We start from the raw sequence: 25,441 nt of genomic DNA, 5'->3' as shown, positions 1-25,441 counted from the left end.
ACATTGAGGATTTACGTAGTGTATTAGTATATTAAATACTTATAAAAAAACAACTTAAAATGCCAAATTTTTCTTGTGTTCCTATATGTAAAAACTAGGGAAAGCTTTTTGCTTTTAATCATGTCCCGAAAGATTCTGAATAAGATGCTTTCTACCTTAAAAAATATAACTAATTAAATTGCGCCTATTAAACAAAAATAACTACTTCAAATAAGGAATTGTTGGCTACAGTTTCATTTTGGAAGAGGGCAAAGTAAAAAATAATAATAAAACCATATGCAACCTCGACAACAAGCTATGTTAGCTTAGATAGTATTCAGTACTTGTAGGAGTCCCGAAGTTTACTATTGTATTTTACAATGGAACGATACTTGGCCTACAGTAAACTCTCGATGAACTGGAAGGTTTATTATCTAGGACGATCCGTAGTGAAAAAAATAGGGAGGAGTCGGGTAGTATCGGACATCGGGTAATATCGGACAGTGCGTTTCTTTCGTCTACCACCATATGGTAGTACCTGAATGACATGGTTACGTTTCTCTATGCGACATCACAGAAACGTAACCATGTCAATCAGGTACTATCATCGTGTGGTAGATGAAAGAAACTCACTGTCCGATATTACCCGATGTCCGATACTACCCGACTCTCCCCTATATAGCTCTATAAATAATATAGTCTATGTAACTTATTGAAACCATGTTTTAACTTCAAATTTTTAAAATCATCATACATAGTATTCAAAATTGCATGTCCTTAACCTACAAAACGCACGAATAATCGTGATATTACTGCGATCATATCGTATCATCCTATTAAAAATTGCATTTGTGCGAGATCGTGCGTATTTGCTTGTTTTCCGCACAGAACCAATACGCGGTAAGTGTGAAATACCACATTCAGTATTCCCAACGTAACACACATAACAATTTCCCTCTTCTTACCGCTTAAGCGCGACATTCATTTTACTGCTTTAGGCTTTTAACATATTATTTTTAGAGACGTTTAACATAGAAATAATTATAAATTGGAAACTTGCCACTGCAATTTCACCTAAATTGCAATGTTAATTATTGTTTTTAAATATTTGCAAAAATTAAGTAAAGTCTACTACTCCACGAAACTTATTGCATTCCTGATACAAGTAACATTAAGGAAGCCGTGAAAAAATCAACAAGATTCCAGATGCCGATGTTATTACTGCAATATGTTATATAAATAATATTGTTAAAATATTAAAATGAAAAATAAATCATTACATAACCTTACCGTTTGTTTTAAGTTCGCATTTATAGACTGGGGGGGGGGGGGAAGACAGACGTATATCACGGCCTGCTGGAGTATAGTAAACACAGAAAACATTTTATAGCAACAGGATATTTTGGTTTTCCGAAGTTGCCGTCATTAAACAGAAACCAACATGGAGATTGCATTGCAACTAATTAGAATTTCGTCTTTCAGGTATGTAATAAATGATCTTCGCACAAAATAATGTACGATACACAAGCGGTATGTTTGTTTTCATGTTCTCGGAAATTAAAAAAGCTCAACTACTTTTCCCTTTTTCAATCTTTTCCTCGACCATGAAAACGTCAACATACCGCTCTTGTAACGTATATTACTATTGTTCTTTCTGCAATTAGAGAAAAAAGTACGATGAGTTCAAGCCCCATAGTGCCTTCCCTATATAAAAAAAGAATACATTGGTGGCTACATATCCTGTTTTTATCGCGTACGGTACCTACTTACAATACTTATGGCTAAAGAGACAATATTCGCCTTCTACAAAGATCCTTCTTTTTTATTCCTGCATCTCGTTCTCAAAGTTCTCGTTTAGGTTCAATTTACTCGTATCTATATTCTGCATACTGCAGATTTCCCCATCCATCTCTTAAGGGGAGTAGCTCAGTATTATACAAGTTTACGCTATTATTTATTGTAAATTAAATTAGATTATGAGGTAAGAAAATATTAAATTATACTAGGTTATACAAAATAATTACAAATGTAATTTTGACAAGCACAGAAAGTCAACAAGCGAGAGAACGTAATGCACTGTAGCATATGACATAATATAGCCCTTGCCGCATGGAACGATCCTGCCATCTAACGGTAAATCTTGCATAAGATATCCCTATTGTAGTACCGCAGTCTAGTATATACAGTCACGAAGCTTGAGTTGTGAGGGTGCTAGGAACAATAGACTGTGCCAGTACTATTTCGCATTGTCTGTAATGAGGCGATATTAGCGATCCTAGTGGTTAGCAACTATATATGGATGCATATTTACTACGTATTGAGCTTCGTGACTGTTTATACTAGTAACTAGACTGTGGTAGTACCTATACTAATCTTGTATACGCTCTTTGATAAGCATCCGGACACCTCTTCTTAGAGGGAGAAAATTATCATGGCCTGAAGCTCTTTTCCATTGTTTGGGCTGGTGGTGAATCTTAAAAGCGTTGTATGTAGCTAATGCCATTCTAGACAATTCTGTGCTTTCATCTTCACGACTACAGTTCGCTGAGGGATCACTTTTTTTTTATCAATGCACCTTCTACAAAGTGGAGTCCCTGCAGGAATGATTTGCTGAGAAGGGTGTTGAATTCTGCTGACCTGTACAAAGCTCTGATCTCAACCCCATCCAACATATTAACTGGAACCGCTTATTGCGAGAGGACGAATGGCCCCAATACCGGCTGTAAGTGCCAAAGAGAAAAAGTCTATAAAACAGGGTTTCCTTGTGCAACTAGTAGGCCCTAATGTAACATCATACGTTTTTCACATCTATGGGAGAAACTAGGCTCTAAATCAGGCCTGCACAAGGTTTGCGCTCTCCGAGCCGGCTCACAGCTCATGAGCGGAATGCAGATATTAGCTGCGCTCTGTATCAGGGTGGACTGGAAGAAGGGGTGATCTCGTACAAAATATACACAAAAGGCAGTACTATTACGAGTGTTTATGAAATGAATTCCCGTTTAGTGTTTGCAAAACTATCTTGGACTATTATTACTTAATAAAGAAAAGAAATATTTATTTTACAGAAATAATAGAAATTCTATGGCTACTTAAATGTACAATATCATTTTGTTATATTTTTATTTATCAGTACATCAAAACGAGGTTTTATGCTGTTGGCAGCTGAAGGGAACAGTAGCCTACAGATCGTAATGAAACATCAGTTACAGAAGTTCGATGTCTGCCTTTATTAAAGTTGATTATAGAAAACAGTTGCTCACAAATATAAATGTTGAGCCAAACATAGCAATCATTTTCACAGCCAGCCTGTGTAGTCGTGGATATTATTGCTAATGTTTAGTCTTGTAAAACTCAACCAGGCTAGTAGTATTATTCAAACGAACTTTAGCCCTTAGGTCACATTGAAGATCAATAAGTTCGAGCTGTAAATCGTTAAATGTTAAATGTTATGTTCCGTCCTTTAGATTCCTCCATACTGTACTGTAGCAGTAGGTAAGCAACGTGAAACAGTTACTGAGAATAGGCCTACACACTGCACTCCACTAGATAACTGAGTGGTCGTTTCCCTCTCCTCTACCCATAGCAAGTCTATGTCATTCTGACGTATCTTCCTCTCCGTTTCGGCGAGCGGTAAACATAGCTCTCCCACTCTGAAGGAGCGCGCGCGCTCATTGAGCGCTGTTTGTGCAGGCCTGCTCTAAATAAAATTACAATGGGACATAGACTGTATTTTAGGAAAACTAATTTTCAATGATATTGACACTTAAAACTTTTTACGTCAGTCTTCATTTATTGTACATTTTAATTAAAAAGAGGTAGATGGATAAGAGCAAATTACTTCTTAGGGATATTTGCATGTTTTAAAAATATCCGGAAAATGCAGAAGACATTATTCAAAGCAACAGAAGGATCAGAAATATCAGTCTGTTGGATTAAAAAAGAACGAGTTCTAGAGAAAACAGGCTACATTATTTGTAACTCCAGGAAGTCGCTCTAGTTGCTGTAGACTATGCCATTAGGAAAGTCCAGGATAACAGAGAGGGTTTGGAATTGAACGGGTTACATCAGCTGCTTGTCTATGCGGATGACGTGAATATGTTAGGAGAAAATCCACAAACAATGAGGGAAAACACGGGAATTTTAGTGGAAGCAAGTAAAGAGATAGGTTTGGAAGTAAATCCCGAAAAGACAAAGTATATGATTATGTCTCGTGACGAGAATATTGTACGAAATGGAAATATAAAAATTGGAAATTCATCTTTTGAAGAGGTGGAGAAGTTCAAATATCTTGGAGCAACAGTAACAAATATAAACGATACTCGGGAGGAAATTAAACACAGAATATATATGGGAAATGCCTGTTATTATACGGTTGAGAAGCTTTTATCATCCAGTCTGCTCTCAAAAAATCTGAAAGTTAGATTTTATAAAAGAGTTATATTACCTGTTGTCCTTTATGGTTTTAAAACTTGGACTCTCACTTTGAGAGAGGAACATAGGTTAAAGAGTGTTTGAGAATAAGGTGCTTAGGAAAATATTTGGGGCTAAGAGTGATGAAGTTAGAGGAGAATGGAGAAAGTTACACAACGCAGAACTGCACGCATTGTATCCTTCACCTGACATAATTAGGAACATTAAATCCAGACGTTTGAGATGGGCAGGGGATGTAGCACGTATGGACGAATCCAGAAATGCATATAGAGTGTTAGTTGGGAGGCCGGAGGGAAAAAGACCTTTGGGGAGGCCGAGACGTAGATGGGAAGATAATATTAAAATGGATTTGAGGGAGATGGGATATGATGATAGAGAATGGATTAATCTTGCTCAGGATAGGGACCAATGGCGGGCTTATGTGAGGGCGGTAATGAACTTCCGGATTCCTTAAAAGCCAGTAAGTAAGTAAGTAAGTAAGTAGGCCTAAGTAAGTAAGTAAGGAAGTCGCACAAAATAGCAAATATAAAACGCGTCGTGTGAAGGCGTTCGCTTGGTTTTAAGTAGCCTAATTTGAATCCTCTACTCGTACGGTTAAATAACCCTATTCTAAATTTGAATTTTCTTTATGCCGGCCGAGGATATTTGTGGAAACTAAAGTATTCCTCTGCCTTATCGCTTAACTTCACTGCAGGTATGCGTGACTAACAGCGATAAGTGACCGTTGAAAGATTGAGTGTGCTAATACAGTCACCACTTCCTTCTAGTGGCTGTGTGTGACATAATTCTGTGTCAACATTTGCTCCACGGCTGAAGTTCATCAGGAAGAAGTGGGAGCGATGCGAAGAAGTGGTCACAAACGTTGTACAGCACTCTCAGATTGCCATATATGCCTTATACACGTAACAAGAAAAGAAGGCGTTTCTACATACAAATTCAACGGGCATATTTGCTTGTAAAATACATAATGGAACTCACCTTTAAGAATCATCACATTATTTTATTCCTGATTTTTTTTCTATTACGTCGATTAAACAGACAAATGACACAGGTCATTAGCATCCATGAAAAGAAAACATTTAGCTAAGTCAGGGCTGGACACATTACGTGATTCCGAGAAATGAGCGCTGTGTGCTTTAAAGAGCGGTTCTTGCGAGCGCTGTGACGTATGCATACTGTACGTCATTCAGTGTCGGTGCAGTGGTGACTCTGCAGTACGATGGCGAACTTTGAAGACGGAGCTTCCGCTCATACACTAAAGCGTCCCGCTACTCCCAATGCGTTTAATGTATCATGGGAGGAGGAGTTCTTTTTGGTAGAGAGCAGTGGATTAGAGAAGTGTTTAATTTGGCATAAAACACTCCAACTGATTAAGAAGTTCAATATCCAACGGTATTATTCTTTACAACATGCTACTGAATATGACAAATATGTTGGTAATGAACGCCATAAATTAATACAACAACTTAAAGGAAATTTTTCTCAGGTACATTATATTAGAGTAGGCCAATATATTTAATATTTATATTGCATTATAAGTTATTATACATTTAGTAATATATAATTTTAAATTATACAAATATTATGTTATATCATAGTATAGTATATTACAGTTCATGATATATTATATTATATTATATTGTATTATATTATATTATATTATATTATATTATATTATATTATATTATATTATATTATATTATATTATATTATATTATACTTACTTACTGGCTTTTAAGGAACCCGTAGGTTCATTGCCGCTCTCACATAAGCCCGCCATTGATCCCTATCCTGAGCAAGATTAATCCAGTCTCCACCATCATATCCTACCTCCCTCAAATCCATTTTAATATTATCTTCCCATCTACGTCTCGGCCCCCCCAAAGGTATATTTCCTTCCGGCCTAGCAACTAACACTCTATATGCATTTCTGAATTCACCCATACGTGCTACATGATTATTATATATACATGATTATTATGCTATATTATATTATATTATATTATATTATATTATATTATATTATATTATATTATATTATATTATATTATATTATATTATGTATTAACAGGATGACAATAATGCACTTAGTGAATCGGCTGTGAGAATTAGCTACAAAATTTGCCACGAAATTACAAAGGAATTGAAAACATTCAATAACGAAGGTGAATTCATCAAGCGATGTTTAATTATATTGGCAGATGAACTCTGTCCACAGCAAATAGGGGAAGTGGAAGCCATACGCCTGTCTCGTAGAACCGTGGTGAGGAGATTGCAGTATGTGCATATGGGTTATGTAAATAAGCCTAATGATTTGTGTGTTTGCATAGAGCGAAGTTTATTTCATTAAATTAATAAGAGTGTTATAAATTCTGTAATGTACAATGGATTGATGTAATATCCTTATAAACTATTATGTACTGACAGACTGAATGACTAGAACAACCGTGGCTCTTGTTATATTAATGCAGGGAAGGTAGCTGTAATGCGAGTCCGCCACTGCGTGAGCGTTCTGCTCTGGCTTGGAATTGAAGTACCTTGCGGAGCGAGAGCAGCTCTGGCCGGCTATACGGAGCCGCTCTCATGCCCGGCCCTGAGCTAAGTGGATACATAGAATTATTCTTACTTTCCATTGCGATCTGTGTCTAAGATTTCAAGGGTGCAATGAGCAATTTGAAGTACACTATATAGCAGAGACAGGCAAAACCTCATTTAGGCATGTCCATAACTGTTTACCTTCGTGAATGGGCTTACGCACGGTATCGCTCGCCTGCCGTCAACCTTTCCCCACAAGCAGGCAGGCTGTATGATTGCACGTGACTCACAAACAGTCCTAATAGTGATCCGAAAGGACTGTTTTGTTCCACCGACCTGCGCCAGACTGTGCTGTTTTCAGGTGCATGATAAATATCAACCAAGTCTCATTCAAACCCAACAGGAAGCATATAGATATAGACAAACTATTGAAAACTTCTGAAACGTAAATTAATAAATACAAACAAAACTATTTCTCGTCAGCATAATATCGATTAAATGTCATTCATTCATTCATTTATTTTCTTCCATAAATCTTACATGAGCAATGAAGCTTTAAGTTGTTGAACAAGTCAAAATTTTACAATATTACAATTACAATTTTTACAAATTTTTATAGTTTTACAATTTAGTAATTTTCTACAATTTTTACAATTTTGTGCAATTTTTTACAATATTTTGGCGAGATGTAGTGAGATGAGGTGAGGTCCGAGGATTCGCCAAAATATTACCCGGCATTCGCCTCTCGGTTGGGGAAAACCTAGGAAAAACCCAACCAGGTAATCAAATCAAAGGGGTTGATGCCAAGAACTCGCCATAGACCATCCGGCTGCAGTCCCACGGCTGTGGAAAACCTCGGAAGAAACCAAAGACCAAAGGGGGATCCAACCCAAGCCCGAACGCAGCTCCGGATCAGCAGCCCAGCAAGTCTGCCGACTGAGCTACATCGATGGCTCTACTAAAAATATACAATACATAGCCAATCAGATTATTAAATTTACAAACGCAAACAATCATTCATCAGTTGAGCCAACAGTTGTTATAAATTATTTACGCTTTCCTTTTCATCATAGTAATATAAATGTAATACAAACTCTTCAAACTTTAATTTTCATAAATAAAAAGAAATATATCCCTCAGAAGTTAAATAGCAAATCAATATTCCGAAGAACGAAAAACTTTTTTACATTTTACAGGTCTTTATGAGACTCTTAATATATTGTTGATAAGGAAAAGGTTAAAACGGAATTTTTTTTCCTATAATAATTGTTGATATTCATAATAATTGTTACCAATGTATTTTCAATATCTTTCCTTTTCTTTCCCCTTTCATTTCTCTTCATTCCACTTACCTTTCCTTTCCTTTCCTTTCCTTTCTCCTTACCTTTCTCTTACCCTTCCTCTTTCCTTTCCTTTCCTTTCCCATTTCCTTTCCTTTCCTCTCCCCTTTCCTTTGCCTTTCTCTCCCCTTACCTTTTATTTCTCCTTTCCCTTCCCTTCCCGTCCCTTCCCCAACTTTCCTTTCCTTTCCTTTCATTTTTTTAAGTAGTCACAGGTTAAGAAATGTTAGGCCTACTATTTTGTTGAGTCAGATAGACTTTGTAGGAAAATGAAAAGTATAATATTTATCTTATTATTTATTAAATTCTGTAGTGCAATAAACTGCAAAACTATGTTACTTTAATCAAGAATTTTCTGCAGTATTTTAGCAGGAAATACTTTTTTTTTTAAGTGACTTAGCATTGGAGATGAACAACGATCGAGAAAGCAAGACTAACAGCGCCCGCAAAGCCGAAAACCCGGACGACATGTTGTATACGTCGCATCGTTGACGTAAAGACTGCTTGTGAGTGTTTCGAGACGTCGAGATTGATCACTCCCGAAGTCCCGAACGTCAAGCAGCCTTGAATCGTCACAGTTGTTTATACCTGACTGAACTTTTATCTACTTTGGCAACTGTTACATACGTATAAGCAATCAAGTAGCCTATTTGAAGCATCATCTCTACCTTTCAATGTATAATAATCCGTTCCCCAGTCTTTATTTAATTACTAGGCCCTTATTAAAAGGCTAGGAATTTTCTTTTCATATATTTGAGACCAAGTGTGCAATCTCAAGTAAAAAGATATTAATATTATGTTTTATGTTTCTTAGAAATGCAAATTTATTTGACAATTTTTTTTTCTATTTATATGACCATAGGTAATATCATGTAATAGAACCAAACCATTTGGAAATTGTCATCTTCTAAGTCCATTTCAACCCTTAAACTTAACCTTATCGTAGTAAACAAATGTCTCGTTTGTTGTTCAAGCAAATTATATCACTTCACATATCTTGCTAGCGTTTGACTAAGTTACGACTGAGGTGTAAGTTAAGTTGTGACTCTGAATATATAAATCCTGCGTTTTTTACCTACCAAAGTCGGATTAAGTGCAAGTGAAGTTGAAGTGACGTTTCTGAAATATGCACAGCAATGAAGGTCATATAAGCCTACGTATGTTACTAGAGCAGCGTTTCTCAAACTATGGTCCGCGAACCACCTGTGGTCCTCGAGGTCTGTCCTTGTGGTCCTTCAAAAAAGACAGGAGAAAAAATAAAATTAAAACGAATTGTGTATCACATTATAGCTTAAAATTTCAGAGTTTCGAAGTGACACATGGCAATCGAATTTCACTTTTTTACCCAGTACTGAGATTTTATGAAATTTATTACCCTACCCATCTATCGACTTCTAACTCTACTCTCAGCAACAAAAGTGGGATTTAAAGCACTATACACGTGGTGTTTCTCGACATCTTTTCCCTGCAAATCTGGCGCCGCGCCCGTAACCCAGCCAGGGACCACCCGAATTCATAACAGAGGATCAAAGTATCGAACCTTAATTCAGTTTTAAAATATAAGTACTGTATACTGGTATCAAAATATGTTACGAAAATAATAAATTTGCTTTCGAAGGGAACAAGAGTAAGGTGGTCCGCGGAACTATTCTGACTTTAAAAAGTGGTCTTCACTTCAGAAAAGTTTGAGAAACGCTGTACTAGAGTATTTCAAATACAGCAGTAAAGCTCCATTATCCATTTCAATCGTCCATATAATGCGATCGTCATGTGTAATCGATAAAGAATTAAATTACATTTAATTAAGCTTATTGGAGTCTGTTATCTGCCCCTGTTGTGCTTGGACGCATTTTATGTACGTGAAAGAACTTCACTCTGCAAGCAGGCCACATGCAGTTTATTTAAAATAAATTATGAAGATCACATGGCGCTTGCGAATACTGGTTTCGTTGCGTCATGATAATATGAATGTGGCCTGCACCATTCATACAATATGCATTATATGGAAAACGTAGTCTCAAGCAGAATCCCATACGCCACGTCATTTCAGCCTGGCTCACTGACCGTGAAACTCCACGCCAAAAGAATACGTGTCTATGGTCCTGACGAGTCACTTGCTTGACGTCACAGATGACGTCATCTTCTTTCGGCAATAATAGGATGGAAATGACACAGCTCTCTGCTTCAGAACTGCGCAATGTGTCACAACAGTACAAGAATACATACATCATTCCAGTATACTGCATTTACATGTAGGCTATAAACCTACACGTTATACATATCAGTTGTTTTCCAGAGTACAAAATCTATATATATATAATATGAACTGGTAATGGAAATTATGGGAAAACGGCTGAACGGATTTTAATAAATTACCCCTCATTTTGAAGCTTGGAACTCAAAGTTTTTCAGAAAAATAGTAGTTTTCAATGAAATGTCAATTTTTCAACATAATTTTCCTATTTTCCAAAATCCATCTGTCGTCAGTTTTGAGAACTAGCTAATTGCATTTCAGAATGAAACAAAACACATACTACAGTAAACAATATTACACGAAGGCCATGCAAGAATGCTGACATATTTAGAGCTCAAATTAAATTGGTTATTAAAAACTTAACTTACTAAAAATAATTTACAGGTTCGATTCTGTGGTGTGTAATTTTCTGGGTACAGCTGTGTATTGCATATTAAAAACTACAAAACTTGAGGTGGTTTGGTGACATCATTACCATTAGAAAAGAAATATTATTGTAATTAATGCCATGATGTGACTATTTTTCATTAATTATACATATTAATGCTATATTGATGATATGAAAGTGAAACGTTTTGGGATTATATAAGTAGATATAGAGAATAACTTAAATTAGATTTTGATTTCTATATATTTTACTGAGTGGCGGCTATATAGTATATGTTACTGAAAGCTATAAAACTTACGTAAGATAATAATATTATTAAAAATCAAAATATATTTTTATAGTTATTAATCAAGTGGGGTTGGGTCTTTTTCATATATTTAATGGCGGTGTGGTGTAGATATTTCTATGCGTGGTTCTCTTCAGTATTGGCTCGAGAGAGAGTATCTTTCATTATTATGGAAGCAAATAACTTTCAGAATGTCTGGTATTCTTCATTGAAAATAAATCTGAAAAATGTTTATTTGAACGTCTAATGAACTTAGTTTGCAGCATTTGCTGCACAAGCCACTAGTAAGAATTTAACATTGTCACTAAATATATGCACAAAAAATTGAATGTATGATTGAAATGTTGGGTCATGTTTAAGAATCTAGTAGGCTTAGGAAAACAATAGAACATCTCAATACAGCCATCTTTGAAACTATTTAATGTTCATAGTTTTGGTAATTTTTTATGTAACGTACATTTTTAACAGAATGTTACAACCAATTTTGTGTTTATTTTTTATGATTATTTATGGAGTTATGTCTTTTCATGTGTATTTGAATTCAGTCGCCATGAAAATTCTTACGTCATATGCGATAAACTCAACAATGCAAACCAGTTCATTCCTATGTACAAGGGGAGCCCGCATCAGTACATAAATGACGTTGAAGAATTTATTATAAGCCATTGGGGGCTTGCAATATTTAAAAAGTATATATTATTATTCAGTTGTGCTTTAACATGAACGCAAAACATGCACAATAGAAATGCGTTACTTGGAAGGAATGGTGGCCTGGAGAAGAGTTCGAGGCAGAAGAAGATATCAGATGATAGACAACATGAAGGTATATGAATAATATGCTGAGAGTAAGAGGAAGGCAGAAAATAGAAAGATTGGAGAATGCTGGGTTTGCAGTGAAGGACCTGCCATTTGTATGTAAAAAACTGTGAAGAATTAAATAAAATACTATTCACATAATTTTGCATTTTTGAATGTTTGTGTACTTTTTTCAATTTCTTGGTTCAAATATACGGTGAATGTTACTTATATCCCGCCCACTATAGGAGACATAGGCCAGTTTTACACTAAACCTAAACATATTTAGTATAACTTGTTGCTTATGGGCCATCCCAAACCCCGACCTTCACCTGTAAGAGCGCCAGTCCTTATATACCCGTCAGTCAAGGCCTACTGACAAATAAAAGCAATTGACAATAGATATCTCAGTCATGACAACTTCATAAAATATCCTATCAATTGAATAATCGATCTTGCTACGTACAACATAATTATATTATATTATTACCCATTTCAGCGAGTACTGACGACCACTGCAAAATACGACAATTTAGTCCAGGGAGCATTCTCTTTTGTCACAAGGATGATTTATGTAACATGTTTCTAAATTAGTCTTTTAAATACCAGTACATTCTTTAATATAATTTGGTCCAGGGAGCATTCTCTTTTGGCACAAGGATGATTTATGTAACATATTTCTAAATTATTAGTCTTTTAAATACCGGTACATTCTTTAATATAATTTAGTCCAGGGAGCATTCTCTTTTGGCACAAGGATGATTTATGTAACATGTTTCTAAATTAGTATTTTAAATACCAGTACATTCTTTAATATAATTTGGTCCAGGGAGCATTCTCTTTTGGCACAAGGATGATTTATGTAACATGTTTCTAAATTAGTCTTTTAAATACCGGTACATTCTTTAATATAATTTGGTCCAGGGAGCATTCTCTTTTGGCACAAGGAAGATTTATGTAACATGTTTCTAAATTGTTAGTCTTTTAAATACCGGTACATTCTTTAATATAATTTGGTCCAGGGAGTATTCTCTTTTGGCACAAGGAAGATTTATGTAACATGTTTCAAAATTGTTAGTCTTTTAAATACCGGTACATTCTTTAATGTAATTTGGTCCAGGGTGCATTCTCTTTTGGCACAAGGATGATTTATGTAACATGTTTCTAAATTATTAGTCTTTTAAATATCGGTACATTCTTTAATAAATCACTGAAAAACAAATGTGAATATGGGGATGTGGAGTCAGTACGAAATTATTATTATTTTTGGCGCATCATTTTTACGTAAATAGCGACAAATAAAAACTAACATGCCATATATTTTAAGAAATACAGGAAAAAAGCATGAATAATATTCACCTTTCTTAATGATCTTGGGATAGAAAAAAAAGCATGGAATAGAAATTACATACAATTAATGTGCGTGTAATAAACAATAAGCAAACCATCTTCGATTAATCATTTCAAAACATCGTGAATATAGCGTGGATTGTGTAGGAAAATAATTTCTTATATGTTGCTCCCAATGTGCATCATTGTTAACTTATGAAAACAAATGAAAATTAACATGGCATATATTGAAGAAAGATAGGAGATATTAAGTAATATTCAGCGTTCTTAATGATCTTTGGATGGAATATAACAATGAAATATGTATAAAATAGAAATTACATACACGTGAGCATATAAAAAACAGTAAGTAGAGTCATATCTGATTAATAAGCTTAAATTACTCCAGGTTTAGTGTAAGAGTGGTCTATATCTAACGATGTCTCCCAGCAAATTACTTAATTCATGAAAACAAAAAAATCGTGTTAGAAGAGTGAATTTGTGTATTTTCTCTGAAACTTTCCAAATATCTGTAGGCAGTCTTTTACATTTGATTGCCGAAAATTGGTTTATAGCGCAGCATTGGCAGTGATAAAAGTGTGAAATATTCGTTCAACGGGCGGTGGATACTCTACATTGACCGAATTAAATAATATACTATTCACATAATTTTTCATTTTTGAATGTTTGTGTTTTTTTTTTCAATTTCTTGGTTTAAATATACAGTAGGCCTATATTTAAAGCTTTTAAAAGATAAAGAAAATGTCCTTCTCCGTCTTCTTCACCTAAAGGTTGTTTTAGAGCAGTGATCGCCAAAAGCTGTGTCGCGACACATGCTCCTGTCTCCACTCAAGCGTAACCATGGCATCATATCCCCACCCTCTGTTTACAGTCTTCACTTCGATATAAGACAAGACATTTATCAGCAGCGGACGTACATATGTAACGTTACAAGTGTGTAGGATACTATGTTTCGATGTCTTTTCCAAAACAGAAAACAGATAATATGTAGGAACTTAATTTTAAGGGTCATGGGAGTAAAAGTACTTCTTTTGTGGGGATGGCAAAAATATGAGTTAGTTAATTTGTTGTAAAATTTTAAATGATGTATAAAAGAACAATGTACGTTGTTATTATTCTTCTTGTTATGAAGACTACCACGCCCTTACCTGTAATTTGAATATTTCATTAATAAACGAAAAATAAAAATTATCGGCTTCTATGTCTTAATCAGAGTAAAATACTTCGACTTTTTTTTCGACGTATGTAGTGTAATTTGAATATTTCATTAATAAATAAACATTAAAAAGTATCAGCTTCTATGTCATAATCGGAGTAAAATATGCAAATCTAGTCTTTCAGGTGAAGCTCCCTGTAAAGCAGATTTGAATAATTTCAAGGGAAAAATTGTTCCGGGGCCGGGTATCGATCCCGGGACCTCTGGTTGAACGTACCAGCGCTCTACCACTGAGCTACCCGGGAACTCAAAGTTGAGAAGGTGTCGGGTGGAGTTCCCGGGTAGCTCAGTGGTAGAGCGCTTGTACGTTCATCCAGAGGTCCCGGGATCGATACCCAGAAAGTTGAGACGGTGTCGGGTGGAGTTCCCGGGTAGCTCGGTGGTAGAGCGCTGGTACGTTCAACCAGAGGTCCCGGGATCGATACCCGGCATCGGAACAATTTTTCCCTTGAAATTATTCGGAGTAAAATACTTTGACGTTTTTTTTTTAAGTATGTAATGTAATTTTCAATTTTGTGACCAGCCTGGTACGTTTGTCTAATTTCAAATATCTGCTGATGTAGAGTACACGTTCTTTTATGGTAAATAAGAAAATATATTTTATTTTATTAAAATACAAAAATAATGAATAGGAGGATAAAAGTTAACACCGAAAAAGATGTGTGTAGTTAATAAGTAGAAGTATATTATATTGTTTTTGTTTTCTGGTCACAGTCCGTCTCTGCACTGTTATTCGCTGCATTACCTGAGGAGATACCCACTCCACCCTCTCCCTGCGATAGTGGTGTGCGGGTTGCATTTCTATTACGTCACACTTTCGTGGTGTTTGGCAACCACTATTTTAGAGGAATAAAATGAATTGTCGTGAATTGCAAAAACCCCGCAAGTCCATTTTTTTCCCCAAAAAATACTAAAGAAATAATTTGTAGGTAATGTACATATGTCGAACACTAGGACTTATTAATATGCATTAATAAAAATAGTCACTTTAAAATACCAAACGTTTTTGAAGATAAGATGCATTGTAAGACCCACCCTAAATATAAAAATATGCAAATTCACAAAAAAAGGTCAACGGAAGTTGCGTTTCGATTAATTAAATGATCGATATATATTGTTTTCATTATGTTGCCAACCAATCAATAAATTAGTTTGATCATAATCATGGCGGCAATTTAGAATGCCTTAGTTAAATATAAAAAAGAAGTGGATCAAATTCTCCCTCTTGATTTAAAATGTAGGCCTCGAAATGGAAATTATGGAATTATAAATAAGTTGTAAACTTTTTAGTAGCTTTATCCATGAATAAAGACATGTAGGCTATGTTTATGGTTTTTATGCGAATGTGGTTTACTTAGGAGTGAAATGTTTTGCGAAACATGCAATCCTGGGGTGAGAGTGAAGAAATTTAAAAGTAAACGAGATGAACTCCTGTGGAGATATCATTGGAAATTACAAGGTACTGAATGATATACACAGGAACGCCGTTCGTAGCACTTTGTGAAATCACTCGGATAACGGAGAAAATGAAGGTCCATGGTAAAACGCTAATTTTACACCAATTTTGTTTTTAATTCTTTGGTCCAGGGAAAATACTAGTAAAAATGTATTTTTGTGAAAGACTAGTATTTTCCCTGGACCAAAAATGCAGTATAAATGGAGTAGAATTAGTATTTTATAATGTATTATAAAGACGACTAATATGAACTTAATTTTATTGTTGTATTAATACCAATGTTGTATTGTTTGAAAGTTTAATATTAATGTGTTTAAAGTTTAGCTTTGGGTTGTTTCTTTAATTTTATTTTGAATAAAATTTAATATATTGTATAACAAAGATGACTAATATGAGCTTAATATCATTATTGTTGGTTTTATTAAATTATACATGTTTAAAGTACTATGTATTTAGTATTGTTAAGATGGCATACTTGATATAATAATCGAAAATATACAATATATTCTGCAATTCACGATTCGGTTACGGTTATCCATAACTTTTAACTTTTTTTCTTCCCTTTAATTTTGAGGATGCGCTAGGAGTAACCTACATGAAACAAGGCCAGCTTGGGTCTTTAAATCACAGGAACTGATCGCTATGTAAGGTATAGTCTTCAGGCTGCGTTCTTAGCAATCAATGACATTAGGCTTCCGTGGATCGATAGTCCTTGTCGCTGCATGTTCGTGAAAATAAATATAAATGGCATGCTGTGACTGACGACCACTCTCGCTTCGTAAAATTACGCAATCAGCATCACACTTTGATGAAATGATTGTTGACCGTGTGCCAAGTGGAACGGTTCGCTTCTCCAGTACGTAGGCTACCTTGTCATGAATTGCACATTCATTTCTCTGTCCGCAATAATAATGTTCTCGTATCGTGAAAGCAATTATAAAAACAGTCACACTATCTTACTAATCTTGTATTCTTCGCGTGTAGTAGAAGTGGATTATTGATGTACAGTGAAACTTCCCAATAGCGGACATTTTAATATTCCCCTGCAAAAGAACATTGACCCTTATGATAAAATTCTTCCAAATAGCGGACATTTTCAATAACGGACGCGGACACTGAAATGTATCTCCCAACAACAATTAAAACTTTGAAATAACGGACAGCGTGAAAGAAAAAAAAGAAAAAGGCGGTTGTAAATTAAACGGAATTCTAACGGAATTCTTTGCAACAATCATTATCGTGCATTTGAACGTTCTTGTACTTTATTGAAGGTAAGCAGCACAGTTGTAGAGTTGAGCTTAAACGATATTTTCAAGTATCTGTGACAACTGTGACTGTGACAATTAAATATCTGTGACTTTTACCTGTGATTTTGTCACACCGATATTTTATATCGATAAGTAAGCACAATATGCATGAATTACACCGATATTTTGTCACACCGATAAAAATTAACAGGAAATATTAAAGAGCAGTGCAATGTGAATACGATTTCTCTATACACGCCACACATAAGTGGTTTATATGGGAAAATCCAACAAATAACTTATGTACATGTACTATTAACAAATAAATACTAATCTAACTGAACAGTAACATGTAAAAAGTTAACCTCATATACCAAGACGTTATATCGTAATTGATTGTAGATATAGAATCAATTGATAATTTTTTAATGTAGGTGGGTATGGAGAAATTGAGGTTATGTGATTATCCTAATCGTTTTAAAAATTGATCCTTTTTATTGTATATAATATAATGGATAAATTATTCTAAGTCGTGCATTAACATCATAATACTGAGTCATAATAAAAATTAACGAAACATAAGTATTCGGAAAAACAATGGAAAATAATTACAAAACAAAACGGTTGTTCAGACAGAATTTTACACAAGATAAAGTATTGGTAACCAATGGTATTATTATTTAATCGTGTAATCACTATATCATTCATAATAAGATGGTGAAACTAGCGTTGAAGTAGTTTCGGCGATTTCGGATGTGAAAATCGTTGCATTTATAAGGATTTTTTTTTTTTGGAGAGACAGTTCCTCGGGTTAAACTAGCGCTGAGGTAGTTTCAGTGATTTCGGAAGTGAAAATCGTTGAATTTGATTTTTTGTGGAGATGCAGTTGATCGTATATCCAAGGCATAACAAAGCCTAAGCTAACCAAACCTAACCTGTCACAGATTCGTATATGCAAGGTGTATATGCGGAGTACGAAAGGAACTACCTCAACGCTAGTTTAGTCGTTGATCGTATATGTCTAGGCATAATAAAAGCTTAAACCAATCAAAACTGACCTGTCACAGATTCGTATATGCAAGGTGTATAAGGGGAATACGAAGGAAACTACCTCAAGGTTAGTTTAGCGAAATAAGTTGCCCATCATATTAGCCAGTTTTGTCTCGTTCGGTTTTAATTGAGTGGAAAATGCTTACACATTAATATAAATTGACAGTAAGCTTAATATGAAAATGTGAAGATCTCGGGGGAATACATAAAATATTTATAAAACATATATACAGACTAAAATATGAAAACAAAATGTCAGATTCATGATTATATTATTATAATGCCGCTAATAACTTTGCAGCACATCATCACTTTGAAAAAAATAATATTGAACAAAATATCACGAAAAAATAATCAAATACCACGGCCCGATTGCTGTTATTATATCATGCGCATGCGCAAACCCACTACGTAGAGGAGAAAATATGTCACAGACGTTGCAACGGTGACAGAGTACTGAATACGGAGCAGATTTCGATAGCGATATTTTGTCACAGATATTTCGCGTCATCAGTCACAGGTTTACCTGTGACAAAATATCGGTTTGTGAAATATCGGCCATCTCTAGTTGTGATACTGTACGTGAGCAGTCCGTACTTTCTTAGTTTGTCAAGTTGAGTGTTCGCAAGTACAGTCACATTAGAAATGTCACAAAAATGTAAACGTTTGTCACTGAAAGAGAAAGTGGATATTGTAAAGCATAGTGAGAAGGAGAAATTAAGTGTTCGTGAGCTGGCCACAAAGTTTAATGTGGGAAAAACTCAGGTTAGTGAAATTTTGAAAAACAAGAATGTTATTTTAAAATCATACACTGAGAATGCAATTCTAGATTTCTTTGAAGTGATACCGTGACTGATGTTTATTTAATTTACAAGACATTTACTGGTACTATTTCTCTCTGGATGAATACTGTAAACAATCTCACTGTCTACTGTACTGTACTGTAAAATATAGTGTTGAATATGTATGAGAAATTTTAATGTACTGTATACATAAGTTACTAACGAGTTTCTAAATAGCGGACACTTCTCAATAACGGACATTTAATTTTTCCCCGGCGGTGTCCGCTATTGGGAAGTTTCACTGTATTATCATCACCGACACGCTGACAACAATCAGTAACTTAGGAATTACGAGGCGCATCCAGAAAGTAAGTTTCCCTATTTAAAAAAAAAGAACACACTTTCAGGAAAACATTTATTCGCAACAGGTAATGCAATGTTTCAGCTATTTTTCAACATAGCAACCATCAGAATTGAGACACTTGTATCGTGGGATCAACTTTTGTATCCCTTTGTCGTAGAACTCTGACGCCTGTGAATGGAACCAGCGTGTGACAGACGTCTTCAGCTCTTCGTCGTTGCCAAAACGCTCACCGGAGGACAGGAATTTCTTGAGAGGAGAGAGGGAGAGAGAGAGAGATGCAGGAAGGGGAGGGGAGAGAGAGAGATTCGGCCCACAGACCTGACAGAGCTGCCGATGAATTTCAATTGGTGCAATGCTTTGTGCATTAAAGAACTTTATCACCGACCGAACCTCGCAGGCGGCGGGAGAAGGAATAAGAGCTTCCATTTCGGACCACTGCTGCCACGCTACTGGCACCAGGCGCAGGGTTGCCAAATAAAGGAAACACAACCGTCGTACCAACGTATGAAAAATGTCGTACTTCAACATAAAATTGTCGTACATTTCTCACCTTACTATTTTTATAGATAGTGTACAAACACATTTTACAATACACTAAAAGAAAGTGATTCATAGGCCTATTTATAATTATACCAGCAAATTTTTATTCAAATGAAGAATATTACTAATTATTGTTCACATCCACAATGATATTTAACATTCAAACAATTCAACATTTCTTCCTCAACCCTGTCAACTCCGTAAAGCATGCACGATGACGCTTGATAAGAAGCAACATCATTATACTGAAAGTCAGCAGAAACTTGTCTTTGGCCAGCGTGACGAAAATATTTAGGCTAATATTAATTAATGCTTCAGCTATTAATTAAATTAGTCCACCTCCAGTCCACTCAAATCCGACACCGCTATAATATCGACGCGTTTAGACTTCTTAATCCTACTGTAGTACTATTTCATTGATAAAAGACATCCATTACCGAATATATAAGGAAGATAGCAGATCTCTGAACTCGTATTACTTTCACATAACCGCGCAGTACGATGAAACCTAGAGCTGAAGATGACCAATTATGATTTGCATGACAAGCGTAGCCACCATATCGATTTTCAAAACATCTTTTATACCTTTAAAGCATGTTTTTTTCCATATTATTCAACGACATACTGATTGAAGAAAACTTGTCTAAAAAGAGACGAATTAACCTTTGATTTTAATTTACTTCTAAATCAACATTATAAGTTCGAAAATAATTTTGTTCCTTCATTAAAATAGTCGTACAAAATAGCGTACGACATAGAGTTCGGTCGTACCTCGTACAATTAGTTAAAATAGTCGTATGCGTACGACTATAGTCGTACGTATGGCAACCCTGACCAGCAGCGTTGCCAACCTGAACACGAGCGAGTCGGCTACAAACATCCCGAAATTCAGCTACAAAAACTGAAATTAAGCTACGCTCAAAACTTGGAGAATTTGCGTATATGTTGTTCAATGTGCTGTGTTTAATGATGATTTCATTACCCATTATATTAATTTAATAAAAATAATTCGAAAGAACTACGAATATAATAATAATAATAATAATAATAATAATAATAATAATAATAATAATTATTATTATTATTATTATTATTATTATTATTATTATTATTATTATTATTATTTTTATTAATGGGGTTGTTAATGTTAATATTTATAATAATCATTATTATTTCTTACAAACCGAAAAATCAATAATAGGCCTAAGCATCAACACACTTCTATAGATTTAGTAAAGCGTTGCTCAACCCAATCTACGAACCATGCAGCAATATAAAAAAGGGAAAGTATTTATTAACTCACCTAATGAAATCCAGTTGATCCCTCTGATAACACTTGCTAACATAAGTATACAAACAAGTCACAGTGCCCATGTGTTTATACATATTTGTCTACGTATTTATAGGTACATACTACAGTTATTGAGTAATAAATAGAATCGACGATCAATGTTATGATGTTTACAATGTTTTAGACAACGTGTCGCAGCAAGTGGACAATGGGATAGATATGCGTGGGAAGGGCCAGTTTTTAAAATCTAAGAGGCTTAAGTTTCATTGTTATTTTGAAGTCGGAATACGGTTCTTTTTGCGGAGTAGGCGACCCCTAATAAAAACTCCGCTGTGTGCCGGGAAGTTCACAAGCAGAGGAACTGTCAGGTTACTGGTTTACTTTTGTTGGGTAGGCGACCCCTAATAAACCGCCTGACGGGTGTCTGCAAATTCACGAGTACAGAAATTGTCTGTTAGGTTAATAGGCGCTATTCACATAATAGGAGAATAAAACTGAAAATAGCACTGCTATCCTTGCCATAAATGCGGGTCGCATTGTTCAGAATTCAATCTGTGACACAAAGTTTCTACCGGTATGTTTTCGTAATTCTAATGAGGAAGTGAGGAAATTCTGGTGGGTATTAGTATGAGAAAATAAATTTGTTAAAAGAAAGTGTTTACACATAAAATTTGAGTATTCACAGATGGTCGCTCCATCGAATCTCAATTCGGCTACATTTTGACATTCGGCTACGACCATTCTGCTACAAGCTACATGACTAAAAATTAAGCTACGTTTAGCCGAATTCGGCTACGGTTGGCAACGCTGCTGACCAGACGGGACCTGTCCGGCTGGGATATGATTGATACGTCATAGATCTGTTACGCATGCGCAATTGTCACGGCTAATTACGTTTACTTTCAAGGGGAAAAAATCGGAAAACTTACTTTCTGGATGCGCCTCTACACATCTTATCTTAAGACTGCTGATGGATATACAGCAATTAAGATTTCTGATGAGGGGGGGATAAAATTCTAGATAGAGAATACCATACATAAAATTATTATTACCTCATTCTATGCGAATAAACGCTTGGTCGCACTGAGTTGCTTGTCTTGCATCTTGATTATAATAATACGAGTAATTTTCCCCCCTGTTGGAAAGCATTGTTACAAGTTTGGTAGATATTACTCGTAAATACTTTAAATTCAGAATACAACAGTTCTGAGGTATAACCAAGAGAATTATTAAGACATTCTTATTATTCTTTTCTGTAGCAGTGTTACTGGGACGAGGGAGGTACTAAAGCACAACCCCAGCCTATAATACCATAGCTAATGCGAAGAAAATCATTCGTAAAGTATGGATAGTCAAATAAGCGTTCGAGTAGGTGAAGAAAGTTGACCCGCGCGCAGTTCTTTCTGCCCGCCGGCCGCTTGCATCAGCGCGTCCGGGCTTGAATATGCCCCGCTGACTTAAGGATAAGTAATTTTGAGGCTACTTAAGAAGAAATATTAATGTTACTTTATAAATCTATATATATATATATATATATATATATATATATATATATATATAATTTGAACTGGTAATGGAAATTATGGGAAAACGGCTGAACGGATTTTAATAAATTACCCCTCATTTTGAAGCTTGGAACTCAACGTTTTTTTCAGAAAAATAGTATAACTCTTCTCGGGTTCTCAGCCAGGTGAGTTGAAGATTAGCTTCCAAGCTTTCGACGGCTAGCTCTGCCATCTTCTTCAGGGACGAAGTGATGTGGCACCACGTCTAGCCGGTATATGCAAAAGTAGGGCTTCACGCTGCGGGCCAATCAGGAGCTAGTTCCTAGATGGCAGAGCTAGCCGTCGAAAGCTTGGAAGCTAATCTCCCACTCACCTGGCTGAGAACCCGAGAAGAGTTATTCTATATCAAACGCCGGGAAAGCCTCAAGTCATACAGAAAAATAGTAGTTCTGAGTGAAATGTCAATTTTTAACATAATTTTCCTATTTTCCAAAATCCATCTGTCGTCAGTTTTGAGAACTAGCTAATTGCATTTCAGAATAAAACAAAACACACACTACAGTAAACAATATTACACGAAGGCCATGATCTGCAAGAATGCTGACATATTTAGAGCTCAAATTAAATTGGTTATTAAAAACTTAACTTACTAAAAATAATTTACAGGTTCGATTCTGTGGTGTGTAATTTTCTAGGTACAGCTGTGTGTTGGTTATTAAAAACTACAAAACTTCAGGTGGTTTGATGACATTATTACCATTAGAAATGAAATATTATTGTAGTTAATGCCATGACGTGATTATTTTTCATTAATTATACATATTAATGTTATATTGATGATATGAAAGTGAAACGTTTTGGGGTTATATAAGTGGATGTAGAGAATAACTTAAATTTGATTTTGATTTCTATATTTTACTGAGTGGCGGCTATATAGTATATGTAGTATGTGTTACTGAAAGCTATACAACTTACGTAAGATGATAATATTATTAAAAATAAAAAATTAATAAAAGAAGAGGAAGAAGATCTCTAAGCCAAGGCGTTTTGAAATTAATATTCTCGCAAAAAGTAAAGATTTGTGATTTCTATACTCATAAATATCAAGTAACATGAATGCAATACATAACTGCAAATATTTTTATAGTTATTAATCAAGTGGGGTTGGGTCTTTTTCATATATTTAATGGCGGTGTGGTGTAGATATTTATATGCGTGGTTCTCTTCAGTATTGGTTTGAGAGAGAGTATCTTTCATTATTATGGAAGCAAATAACTTTCAGAATGTCTGGTACCGATATTCTTCATTGAAAATGAATCTGAAAAATGTTTATTTGAACGTCTAATGAACTTAGTTTGCAGCATTTGCTGCACAAGCCACTAGTAAACTTTATAAGCAATTTCATCCTCGTATGATTTACTTCTTTCAAGGCGTTCAACATTAAAGAGCCTATTTGGAGTTTTGCAAGCACCCTACTGTGGAAGGCAAGAAAGGTAAATTTGTCTGAGGGAGGAAGATAAGATTTATAAATGTTCTTCTTATAAAAAATGTTGAAACATCTAACATTTCGAAGCTATATACCGGGTCCATTCTCTGGGAAAGCAAAGAAAGATTGGATGACCTTTGTATCGGCGCAATATTTACGTAGCGCCTTCTTCGAGGTCATTTTCCTTAGTAACATCGCGGCAATCTTTGCATATATTAATTTCTGTTTCCTTTCCGCGTGTTTTCCTGATCCCTTCGCAAGGTTTGCACCAATAGACAATTCCGTGTAGCGAAAGGAATACTCAATATTCACATGAATAAAAGTAATAGATATTATATACATATACTTAAATATTAAAATAAATTAGAAAGGAACAACAAAATAGGCCTACAAATTAAACAAAAAAAAAACTGGGCTCGTCCGGGATTTGAACCCGGGACCTCTCGCACCCTAAGCGAGAATCATACCCCTAGACCAACGAGCCGAGTGACGACAAGTCTTATCTGTGGAGTGAAAGTATTCCCTTTCGTGAATCATAAGATCTATATTACGCTGTACTTGTACCATGTGGAAAATAATGTTGCTCACATTATAATTGTTGTGTTTGTGTATTCTATGGCAACAACCATTTGTTTTCAACAAAATTATAGTGATCGATTTATACACCGATTGTAATTACAAGCACAATAACGCTTTGCATTGCTATAAAATCGACATCCTATTAACAATAAAATTACTCGACAGTGAACGTACAGTTTGTTTAGAGCCCTAAAAATTGAAATGAAAGATATGTGACTGGATTTTCATAGAAGTTTATTGTTGCTGATGTATATGCTAGAAGTAGAAGCTGAATACAAGAATGAATCACCATAGAAATAACTTCTTGTTGCAATGTAATATTATTACAAAATAAAGTAATTCGCTGTGGTGGACTCGGTATAGAAAGAAAGAAAGACAGAAAGCTTTCTTTTCGGCCATTATTCAATATCTCCCACACCGCACATGGAACTGACCTCTGATTTAAGTTTCTTTATGGGTTATATGAGGGAATAGCTAAGTGACATTAAGACGAGGTATGTGACAATGTTAGTGGGTTAGTTGAAGGGATTATTTAAGTGTTTTGAGGCCGAGGAATTGTGTAGTGTG

The 25,441-nt window shown here is 35.2% G+C and overlaps 1 non-coding gene across 1 annotated transcript; it reads right to left on the bottom strand.

Moving 5' to 3' along the window:
• Window positions 1–24,707: 24,707 nt before the first annotated feature.
• On the bottom strand, window positions 24,708–24,779 carry TRNAP-AGG (transfer RNA proline (anticodon AGG)). Its single transcript has one exon. It is a non-coding gene; the product is annotated as a tRNA-Pro (tRNA).
• Window positions 24,780–25,441: the final 662 nt, after the last annotated feature.

Source organism: Periplaneta americana, chromosome 11, assembly GCF_040183065.1.
Source record: "Periplaneta americana isolate PAMFEO1 chromosome 11, P.americana_PAMFEO1_priV1, whole genome shotgun sequence".
Lineage (NCBI taxonomy): Eukaryota > Metazoa > Arthropoda > Insecta > Blattodea > Blattidae > Periplaneta > Periplaneta americana.
The sequence above is the reverse complement of the archived record's forward strand: the minus strand, read 5'-3'. Positions and strand labels throughout refer to the sequence as shown.